This window comes from Schistocerca americana, chromosome 1, assembly GCF_021461395.2.
Source record: "Schistocerca americana isolate TAMUIC-IGC-003095 chromosome 1, iqSchAmer2.1, whole genome shotgun sequence".
Classification (NCBI taxonomy): Eukaryota; Metazoa; Arthropoda; class Insecta; order Orthoptera; family Acrididae; genus Schistocerca; species Schistocerca americana.
The window spans coordinates 799,882,137-799,894,571 of NC_060119.1; the positions used below are offsets into that span (position 1 = coordinate 799,882,137).

General features: G+C 44.7%; 1 protein-coding gene across 1 annotated transcript in view; it reads right to left on the reverse strand.

Annotated features, from left to right (window-relative positions):
• Positions 1-12,435, reverse strand: part of LOC124612627 (failed axon connections) — a 165,932-nt gene that overhangs the window by 80,545 nt on the left and 72,952 nt on the right. The window lies entirely within an intron of this gene.

Sequence of the window (12,435 nt, forward strand, 5' to 3'; positions counted from 1 at the left end):
GGCGGCGGCGGTGGCGGAGGCGGACCACGTGTGATGGCGGAGGCGCTGCCACGGCCGGAGCCAGAGGCGCGGGCCTCCCTCGCAGCCCAGCCGCAGCGGCCACCGCCGGCGACGTTGCCACGTGGCCGCACCACCGGCGGGACAACGCCCCAGCCCCACGCCGCACGGCGGCACCGGCCAGCTGCCGCGCCCCACACCACATCCGATGTCCTCCACTTACACAACCCTAATCTAACACTGTTCAAATAAAACGCGAATGCGGCCGGGTGACGTCTTTGACAACCGGCGGTAATTCCAAAACACCCTCTCAGTTTCACGCGTACAAACACAGTAAGCACTAGAGCCACCAAGCAATCTAAGATGATCAACGTCAAAAGTTGATAGTGTATGTTGGTAACCAACAGGTGGGGCACCATTACTGTTCCTCCTGTGCAAAAAAGGACAGTTAATGCTCCCGTCTGTTGGTTATTAACATTCAATTGAGAACTTCCGGGATTGGTCGTTTGATGCCCGCGCGCTGATCATTTTATACGATGGGATAAATTTAGTTCGCACAGGAGCTAGGAGCTATGGCGCGGTTAAAGAAGTATCTAAAGTCGTGTCGCATCGCTGCACTGACGAGTCCAATTAATTGGAGAGGACAGGCGGATCCATCGTCAATAGCATCTCCGTTAGCAGTCTGCAAGTCACTTTTTGGTGTTGTAGAAGGTACTTCTAGTCCATCTCCCTGCCGTTTCCCCGCCCCTCCGCAAAATTCTACCCTCTTCCAGTCGCGAATGGCACACGAAATTATTTGATGGACACCAGTTGACCCTAACTTCGGATTTTTTGCGGTCATTTCACGAGATGTACATTGGGTGAAGTTATACTCCATTACACTGCCCTACTGAATTTTATCTTTAGATGACTAAATAGGATCGCATCACAACTTGTCCACCACTTTTCGAATACTGTATCATATGTTAGGGGACGATAAGAAAGTTTCTGTTCGAAGACCGCACAGTCCAAAATCTGTAGTCACACAAAAGCGCAGTGAGCATTGAGGCAATCAATCCAACGGCGTACCAGGTTGACGATATACGTTTAGTGGAACGCCGTGCCCTGTCGCGTGAAGTAGTCCGTAACTGCTTGCTGCACATCGTCAGTCAGCAATATTCGACCCTTCGAGGCAGTGAACTACCAAAGGCGTGATAATCGGATGGAGAGAGTTTAGCACTCTCGAGCGGCTGTTCTGAGTGTTCCACTTGAGTTGGCCTAACTTCTGCATTACGACATTCGCGATATGACAACACGCGTTATGAAGCAGCAGCACCCCTTGTCGCACCATTCCACAACTGGTTCTAGACAGACGTGCGCCCCATACTCATTCTTCATTCTCTGATGGATGTCTACTGGTGTTTGTCCTTCGGCAGCCAAGAAAATAACAGCACGTTTGTCCTACTTGGAATTATTTGGTAATAGCGTCGCCATAGTTCACCTTTTCGCACTTACCGCACGCACGTTTGAAAGACACGAACACCACAGTCTCTTGCCTACATGTCGGTGCTCATGTACCCACTTCGCAGTCTACGTTGCATATACGCTGCAGCAACGCCCTCAAACGGAAACTTTTTGACCACCCCTTATACGCACACAGTCCCCTGCACATCGCACAGACATGGACTGGGAAGACATGGAATTTACAACGCGCAGTGGCAGATTTTAGTTATCGTCCACCGCGCGCTCCAGAAGCGAAATGAACTCTTCTAAATCTTAATATGTGGTACTACAGTAATACGTAGTCTCACATACAGCAAAGTCTGCCAGTCTGGATGAATGATTTCTTTGAAATATCACATTCAGTATCTCGTCCAGAAATTGAATGTTATTATCTTCACTGTAAGAACGTCCACTATGACAAACGCGAAAGCTTGTCTGCTTAGTTTCACTTCCTTGCGTACTGTGATTTTCTGAGGTACCTGTGCATTCACCAAGGATATTCTTAGCACAAGAGAGGGCGATCAGACTGATCTGTCACGTCAGTTTGCCAATTCGTTTAGGCCTTTCAGGTGAGGAATTCAAACTACCATCCCTGTACATATATTCCACCACGCTATCTGTTGCCAATGTTGACTCATTCACAAGGAACTGCCTGCCACATTCCACTCTGAATACAAGACAGGAAAACTATCTTCACTTTGATCTTTCCTTAATCACTGTACACAATAGTGTGCACTATTCAGCAGGTATTTTCAATAAGTTTCTAGGAGAACTGATTGAGATGGTTATGGGACTAAACAGTTAGGTCATCAATCCCGCGATTCAATAGTTAACATGCGTAAGATCGAGGCATCCACCAAAAGTGGGCGGATGCAGTCAGAGGGGTCGAACTATAACGCGGGGAAGCTAAACACAGTAGAAGACATAAATAGGGTAGGCCAAACAAACTGGAATAACAGAGGGATAATGGAGTGGCCTTTGCAAGGGGGCGTGGTCATGGGTCCCTGATCCAGGAAACGAAGAGGGGACCCAGCCACAACCACTCTGCTCCAAGAATAAAACAAAACCTTGTAACTGTAAATAAAAACCATTTTCACGAAGGAAACTGTGGACCAGCTGAACCATCTGTGAATAATATCCGAATATTAAAGACGAAGAATTTGGACGGGTATACTTAATATGAAGGACCAAAAGAAAGGGACATTCCATCAATATATGGGATACCGCCTGACTGGCTCCACTATCACATTGTGGAGGCGGTTCGTTACGCAAGACGAAAGAATGAGTGAGTGAGCCTGGTATGACCAATGCGTACACGGCGCAAGACAGTGGACTCCTCCCGAGAGGAGCGGATGGAAGAGCGCGAAACTGCAGTAGACCCCTTGATTGTGCGGAATTTATTACTGTGAGAAGTAAGGCACCAGATGTAATTCCACTTTTGGATCAAAAGATATTTGATGTTTATCCGCATATCTGCATCTGGAATCGTGGAATGGTGTAAGTATTTGCTTCTCTAGCACAACGATCAGCCAGTTCACTCCCTGGGAGACGTAAAAGCGTATCCTGCATTGTCTATCGTCTTAGACCCCACGGTGTAGAAGGTGGTAGCGCACCATGGAACTCTTAAGGATGGAAAGTACAAGACGCCGGAATATCATAGGACCTTAGGACGCTGGAATAGGTCGGTGCTAATCTGTGGTCTAGGTACCATCGAAGGCAGCCCCCACCCGAGGGTGGCACAGAAAAACTGAAAACCGTGCTGAATCTTTAGTATTCAAATCCATGCTGAAAGGTTTTCTTCTGGCACCCTCCTCTTGCCGTCGTAGAGATTTTCTCTGAAGTTATCCGACAGCAAATTAGTAAATATTTATTTACAGAATGCTGATTAGAAAATTTATGAACTGTGTAACGCCTCGTTCGATAACGAGGTAGTGTTGCCGCGCACGATCCACGGAATTTGATAAACTGTCACGCTTTCCAGTCTTGGAAGATATAGATTTAAATCCCTGGAATAGAATAGAACATACAATAAACTGTTTTATGAATGAGATATTTAAGGTAACTGCTGCGACTTGCATAAGGTGATAGTTTCAAGCCACAACCAAGTGCTGAGAACATCTAATGGCAAATTGCTGGCCGCTTGTCTTTAGACAGCTGCAGTATAGACCAGTTTTCAGTGTCATGGTGCTCTACATTAATTTTTATTGGACGTGAAATTTAAGCATATTCAGTTACTAAAGGAAAGATGGTTATACAAGTCGTAAAACTGCATATTTGACATGAGGCGGTCATCGAGATTTAGACTGTCGTTTCGCTTCATTCGTAGAAGGCATGTGTAAGAAGGGATCCGTGGAAAAGGACTATTTCCTTTTCAGTGTTTATATAACCCGTGCTTTGTGTTCTGTCTGAAGTAATCTCGTCGATGGGATGATAAATCTTACGGTTTCTTCCTTTCTCGAACGTTTGAGTGCAATGTAAGTACAGTAGAACTGAAGAAGAAACCTTGTGCAGCGGTTATACCTGTATGACTGTTCAACACAGCAGCATAAAATCTTGTTGGGAGTACAGATTGCTTCAAGTGAGTTACAGGAAGCTGCGCTTGACTCAAACTTCTCTTCGTCACTTAGCTCTGAATGCCTTGACCATTAATGCTCACGATTACTATTACTGCGGACTGAGTAAATGCTGGGACTCTCCTGTACAGTTTGAGAGGAAACAATCGTTTGTATAACTGATCAACAGTTCAGACACTCCGTGACAACTGCGGAGGCGTCTAAAGAGAAAGTGCTGGTGTTAGGTAATACAAGATCGCATGACAGTCACCTAGGAAACAGTCTGGGAGCGTATTCTCCCATCTACGTCCATTCATATTCTAGCCCACATTCTATCTGATCTCTACGCAGCGATCTCCGAACAAACTCCACAGATATCAAACACTTTTTAGCTCGACTTTACGGCGTACACCGCAAACAAGAACTTTGCTCCAGAACGACAATGTGCAAGCGTTGCTATTGTCAGACTACCGAGATGAATAATTACAAATTCATGTTTGTAAACTATTCAGGTAAAACAAAAACTTATCACAGGGTTAAACAATACGTAATCTTGCATCCACCTAAAAATTTTCCAGAGTAGCTATACTGTCTTACGTCAACAGTGAACATGTTGTAAAAATGTTTTACTGTGTATTTCACGTCAGGGCATTCAGACAAAATTAAGTTTCAACTTACGCTTAAAAAGAACTAATTCAGTTACCCAGTTTTTTACTCGATGTTTCAGTGGTAAACTGCCAGACAACAGATGTAAAGGTATCTGGTTTGATACCTGGTTAGCCCTACGATTTTTATTTTTCTGTATCTTTCATATCTAGCAATATCTATTAACTAAAAAATTCCGATATGCAGCGTGGTTAGGAATCCACGTGAACTGAAGGTGGTCGTATAACTGGCTGGGTACGTCAGATCAGAGGTCGTCAATAAACCTTCAGGCTGATGATAGGTTTGCTTCACTTTTGATATTGTACTATTCCCGTTTTTTCTTTCTTGATTGACAAACATTGCAGATAACCTGGACGAGACTCAAGGTTTGAGCCGCGTGTCCGCTAGTGAGGTAACCCAGTGGTCTGTGGCTGTGGAGCGGCGCAGCGGATGTGTGCCGCGGGGCGCTGAGCGCTGAGCGGCGTTTCCGCGCCCCTGGGACCACTGGCGCCGCCACAACTCTTTCTATCTGGCACGCTACACGCCTACATCTCAGCTCGGCTCGGCTCCCTTGCTGTACAAGAGCCTCGAGGCTGTATGAGAACAAGGCCAGAAACGCTGGGCCTCGACACGCGTTGATACAAACACCGCTGCTGTATGGTCGACAATGACTGCGACCTAGTGGCACTTGCACGCCGTCTTAAAATTATGTGGTCTGCCGCGCAGAAAAATTTTACATTGAAGACAGTCAAAGTCCATGCAGGTTAAAGGGACTCCATTCAAACCAGTCTCAAGTTCTATCACTGCAGAGGGTGTCCTGAAAGATGCCGTCAGTATTCTGCCAGCCTTGTTGCTGCAATTATCAGTCTGAAGACTACTTTGATGAACACGAGAACAGTATACAGCTGCAAATCCTTTCCTACCTGCGTGACTACTAAACCTTATACCTATTCGAAATGAAAGTGTTGTCAAGCCTGTGCAATGCTGCTCTTCCTGCCCTCCCCGCGGTCCCAATTTCCCTCGGTTAGCAATCTGACTCCTTTATGCTTCAGAGAATGTCTTGTCTTCTGCTGTCCGGGGTTCCCATGTTTGCCTCATTAAATGAATGTACTACACCATCATGAATACACAAAGCATATTCAGATGTAGGTTGCAGTAAGTACTGGGAGATGAAAAAGCTTGCACAGGATAGAGTAGCATGGAGAGCTGGACAAACCAGTCCGAGGAATGACGACGACGACGACGACGACGACGACGACGACCAACTGCACCACCTGCTGCCCAGTCTCTCAGGGTGGTCGTCCGGCTAGTCCTGTCCCCTGTGATGATCAATGTTTACAAATTTTAGCTAATCTTTGAGGAGCCATCATCCCACATGATCCAATTTATTTTTCTTCAACCAATTATTTCAAACAATAGAGCACAGCAATCAGTCGTCCTTTGCTTCCAGGTGTTATTAGGCAAATCTGGATTTCATGGCATCAATGCATGTGTTAGTCCGTTCGTCCCCCTGTTGTTCGGACGTCTGTCACCGTTCGTTTAGGACTACTTCACAATGAAGATAGGCTTTGCAGAGAAAACCTAAACTAAACCCTTTGGTACTTTATCGGTTCAGGTTGAATTTTATCCTTTTTCTAATCCTATCAAAGGTTTTCGACAAGTCAGCGAAGCACAAGTAGGCTGGGATATTTAAGTATGTCTTTCTCCACAATCTGTCAAAGCGAGAATAGCATCTGTAGTGCCCCTGTTTTCCTGAATCCTTGCCGTTGTTCTTCTGTTGACCTAGCTTTTCCTGTATTCGATGTGTCAAAGCTCATTTTCCTTAATTCGATGAAGCACTTCAATAATTACTAGATCTACCCAGCCAAGTTTCGGCCTTCTGTTACATCCCACTATAAATTATCTTCTCATCACAACTGTTTACCTTTTACTTTTCACTTCCGCATTAGCATACATTCCAGAGAACTAACTTCAGCGAAGACTGACTTGTGTACTTTTCAAGTTTCAGCTGCTACTGCCATTTCTGCCATAGTTATTTTGCTAGCCAAATAACTAAACTCATCTACTACTACTTGGATCCTATTTCCTAATCGATTCCGCAGCATGAAACTATCTAGCTTTGCCGCATTCCATTACCGGTTTTCCTTGTTAATCTACATCATTCAACTCTTTTGAAGAGGCTATGCATTTTGTTCGTCTCAAGCCATGGATATTTCCGCGGTGGGTTGACATGCGACTCAACGACACGCCTAGCTTAGCGTAGGTGCAATCACAGCGGGGGGAAAGTTGGACAGGGAAGACGGAACTATGGTTCGAGAGAGAGAGAGAGAGCGCGCGCGCAACATTTTCGGAAGTTTTAGAGAGGCAGCAATTTGGATGAATCATTTGGCCTTTTAACATTCTGTAACATGGCCTTCCTACTAGAAACAATTTTCCGACTATCTGCAGTTTTGTTGGAAGCATCAAACAAATCTTCGAACTTTGTTACAACAGAAACACATTCCGGTGTTTGTTATTTGACGGAACTACGACCTCATAAGCTAATGGCTATTTCTTCTGCTTCACTAATTCCCTTTCCAAAATTCCCCTTTGTTTCCTTTACCGCTTAATGTGCAGGTCGGACCTTGCCTCATTCCATCCTTAACTACTGCTCCCCTTTCACGTTCTTTGAAATGACTGCAATCTCGTTTCTGTACAAATTGTAGATAGCGTTTCGGTCCTTTATATGTCTCGTAACTTCACAACTTCGAGTTTATTTCTATTTACTTTGTCTAAAACATTTTATAATGCTAGAAATGAATTTCTTCCTACATGTCTAGTAGTAGTAGTAGTAGTAGTAGTAGTAGTAGGAAGCATTGCCTCACGTGTTATGTTTTTCTGATTTTTTTGGAACCCGAAGTGATCTGTTCGAGGTTGGGCATTACTCATTCCGCTCTACAGGTAACTTTGTGTTTTCGAATGATTACTTTTTGAACTAGTGATATGGTAATACACTTGTCAGTACGTCACGTCTTCGGTATTGAAGGTATTCCACTTACCACTTACCACTTTCCACAACATTCGGTAATTGATGTCCTTCCTGAGGCAGCGATTTCACATTACGAATATCTGCAGCAAACTGCTTTCCGTTAAAGAAGTAATCCGTATTACAGAAAATCCACGCTTCTCGATGTATGTCGTTATTTGACGAAGTAGCAGTTTTACACCTATCTAGGTGATTCGTATGAACTTCAGGAATGTTTCTGCTAGATTAATGAAGACTCAGTGCGACTGGGGCCGTCGAACGTAACAAGTTGTGGAAAGTAACGTCCTGTTCTTCCACATGACAGAAGGTGCTAAGTAGCGTTACCCGACAGTGGAGCGACGTGCGGGCCCGCTGCCTGTGACAAATCTGTGCGCTATTTTCACGTGCGCGCTGCCTGTGAGCAGGAGCCGTTAGCAGCGTCAGTGAGCGCCAGGTGCGTGGAATGCAGCCGGCGTGCATGGGCCGTTACCCCGTCTGGGCCGGCCTGGTCTCGTCTGGTCTGGTCTGGTCCCGGCGCACAGGCGCTGCACCGGGCCGTCCTTAAGGTCAGGCGCGGACGTTTCCCCTGCGGCGACCGCCAGCTGGCATCGTCATCGCGTCCCATGCAGCCCAAAATGTCAACAACCTGACGCTGCCAACAGCCTCTCTTGTCAGTCATGAGGGGGAACAGTTTCACTTTAAGCTCAGACATCGGCGCTGGTGCTTCATAAATTTTTCGTAGCGACGCCGCTTAAATCTGAACCTGCGGAACTGTTTCACCTGTACCGCCTTTTGAACACAGTGGAGCTATTCCTTCCCTGAAATCTGCAAACAAATTCACCCCCGTCATTATTTGACGGTCTATCAAAGCCGAAGGTGATTCATAACGGGACTTCACTTTTAACTTTTAAGAAATCAGCGATTGAATGCAAGCGTGGCCGTGTTTCTGAATATAACCAATTTAAGCGCGTCTCGGAAATGCAGATCGTTTAAGTGTAAGATTTTGGACGATCAGTGACTAAAGGTGTAGGAAATATTCCATTCCAGAAACATGTCAGATGAAAGACTCCTTTCGCATAACTAGGCCCACGGAAGCCTTACTGAATGTGGAAGCCTAAGGGGACGTAGATTAATTACGCGAGGGGTTTTCTGTAAAATGTGGACGCCTTTCATGATATTTCATGAGATGTGGTGCAGACCTCCCACCCCCTCACGTGGGATTTACCCCGGAATCGGGTAAAATCAGTAGAAACTAATTTAAAAAAATAGGTTTAAACATTGATTGCAGATCCTTAGTAACACCATGTTTTACTTACAAAGCGCATTAGAAAGTTTGACAAGTGATTAGAAACACTGTTGAACATGCCAACCGTAAGTAGTATTCAGAGAGAGACGGACAAAGGAATCACTAAGAATTTTTCTCAGTGAACTTCCAGCTTACTTTCCTTCCACAAATAACTTCTTGCTTGCGCGCGTTTTGACTCGTCGACACCGCTTAACATACCAGTGTCAAAGTTTTGAAACAGATTCATGCTGAACACAATGGCATGGACTTTATATGCTGTTCACAATATCACAACTGAAAACTCCCGGTGTCTTAGACCGGTGCGGCAGTGAGTCCCCCCGAACGGAATCTGTCACTCGTGCGGCAGTTGTTTCAAATCGGGGAATCCCAGGTTTGCACATGTTTACGGCGTTCAGTCAAGTTAGGTCACGAAGACAGATAGGCACTGTAATATTGCCTATGTTCCGGATTAAATCTGTAGAACAAAATGTTATTCGTTATGACACTGTATACTTTGACTAGAAAAGTTGACCTGAGATTTTCATTGCCGCCCAACCGACCCTCTCCCTTTCAATAAGATTTTGAGCTCATTACATGAGTTTGTGGAGCGCTCAACTGCACCGTTATCAGCGCCCACACAAATTCCCAGTCTTTTCACAGTCCAGCCTCGCCACTTTCCCGAATGATGAAATGATGAGAACACGAAAATCCTGTCCCCAGGCTCAGAAAATCTCCCATCCGGCCGGGAATCGAACCCCGTGATCCAGAGGCAGCAACGCTAGCCACTAGACCATGTAATTAATGGACATATTTGCTGAACGCTTATCAGAAAGTGGGATCGAGAATAAGTTTTCCAACAGTGTTCAGTTTGAAGAATAAACGTGCAGAATTTCTGCGTCAATTTGTTAGTGTCGATGATATGAGAGGCCACAACTTCACGTCAGATAAGAAAGCTTGTGATCTTGCACCAAAATGACGTCGATTGTTGCTGAGTGACAGCATACGGCTCATGTTTTGTGATAGTTTCTAGCTACTTTCCAATAGGATGAGACTGGCGAATATATATTAGAGTCTTGCCGTGTGAGTACTACAATTTCCGTTTGTCAGCTGACACATTAAGAGCGATGTTTCAGCATGGTAGCTGCCCCCGTTATTCGGACTGACGCTCCGGGACTCTGCAGGTAGTCAGTGACCAAATACGGAACCAGATTCCCTTACGAGCCACTCCCGTTATGTCGCGCGAGCATTACCACCTGCTGCTCAGGGGGCGTGGGCCGCGCCGTTACTGCACGCAGGAAATCCTGCTCTCAGCCATAGGCGTAAACGGAATGACAAGTCCAATTTCGTACTCAATGGCACTCTTACTAAAATTTCATACAATAAACCATTATTCGTACTTACGCGTCTTCATGCCTTTGACACTCAGACGCCGTAATCCTTTATGGCAAGGTGTTGCCATTTGGCAACAAATTCACGTAAGGAAACCACTCGTGCGTGCATGATCTTGCCTACTTGTTACATTATAATTTGTGTATTAGGCCATACCTCTAGATATTTTTTCACTGAAATAGATTTCCTAGAATAAAATCATGAAACAGAGGGTTAAAGATTCCCCGCAGTGGCGGTGAACGATGATGCGGAAGTTGAGATTTACACAATATTTTAGCTTTCTTCGCATAAACTAAAAACATTGTGTTCTGTATTTCGCAAAAAATGACATTACTGAAGAGCGGTGACCTGTATAGCCTTGTGCGGTCATCTTTTTAGCTGTTTGTTGACTGGTAAACGTTGTGGTCCTTTGGACAGCAGGTCATGAGTTCTACACTTCGAGTGGCTGTTATCCAGAGATTGTGCTCTGTGAATGGACAAAATATAACGAACAATGATCTAGGTTTTTTTTTGCGTTAGGTACTGTAGCACGGCGGCATATGTACATCAAAAGTGATAATACTGCTCAAATTATATCCAGGAACTGTTTAGTAGCACCAGTTACTCCTGATGGAGTGAACCCTGTATTAAGTCGTACGACGTTTTATGCACCCTACTAGCACAGAGCGGCCTGTCCAACACCTTTTCCAGGTTGAACCACATACGTTGCTTTGGGACAGATAGTGGTTTCAAGCAGCACACTGAAGTGAGTGAATTCAAATAGAAAGATCGTCCCTCCTGGCACAGTATGTTTGCCACTTCAGCACTTTACGCCATGCCCTGGACTACTTAGTTCAGCTGCTTAAACTTAAGTGTGTCACTCCTCAAGCACAACTTTTTTCAGGCATACGAAGCCTATTTTACATCATAGTGAGGCGGTGGCGATTTCTGTTTTCAGTTCGCTCGAATGTTTATCAATTACGATAACACTTAAGCATTCGAGACTTCAAGGAGTTCTCTCCAGTTAACACTACTTATTGTATGCAAGGTCCGCCTGTAATGCAAACCTTTTCAATATAGACCCATAGGTGTTTTAGTACCTTTGTGCCATCGACAGTGGGTTTCTTTCATTCAAATTAATTTCACATTATGCGGTTACGCAGGACCCTCTGTACATTACGTAGCGATAGCTTGCCATCTGCAAGTTTAGCTTTGACAAATGTTACACGTCTTACAATTATTTTTTTTAAATAACAATTTTCACTTTCCTAAGTAAGTTTTTTGAGAAAGTGAAAAGTTATTTCCAAACGAGAATTTTGTGAAGTATATATAACATAGGTGCGTGGCTCAGTAACTCATGAGAACGCAAATGATTTGCCTAAGCTCAACTTGCAGATGACAAGCTATCAGTACATCATAATGGACAGAGGGTCCCGTGTGACTATATTGTAAAATTAAGTCTTGCACTCAAGAAAAATTCTTGACGATGGCACGAGGGTGCTGAAACACGTTTGGGTAGCATGAGAAGCATTACATGACGGACCTTACATACGATGCTGTCATCTGTAAACACGGCGAATACAAGAGTAGCAAATCCAAGTGAATACTTGTTACTTTACATTATATATTAAATAAAAGTATTTCTTGGATTTGCTGCTCTTGTTTTCGCCGTGTTTACAGATGACAGCATCGGATATAAGATCCGCCACGTAATTTTTTTTTCATGTTACCCAACACCTGCCACTCTTATTCGAAGTTACAGCAACTTGTCCAACGACGCGGTAGAAAAAACTATTTCTTCCTGGACAATACAGTTACGTCTTTTTATTTGGCATCCAATTACGGTTAGTGTCAGATAAAGCACTGAAAGGAAGCACCGTTGTGAGAGCCTCACTTTACCCAGTGGGAACTGGTAATCTTCCATCGGAACTGTCGCCCAGCCTTCACTGGATCCCAGTGTAGCAGCCAAATGCAGTAATGAAGCGAGATAATGCAGATTTATCGTCTCACCGGTCAAGGCGTTCCGTGCCTAATGCAGTGAGCAAACCGCCACACCACCGCTTCCAATACTATCTTCCACGTCTGTTTTGCCAACAGAAACT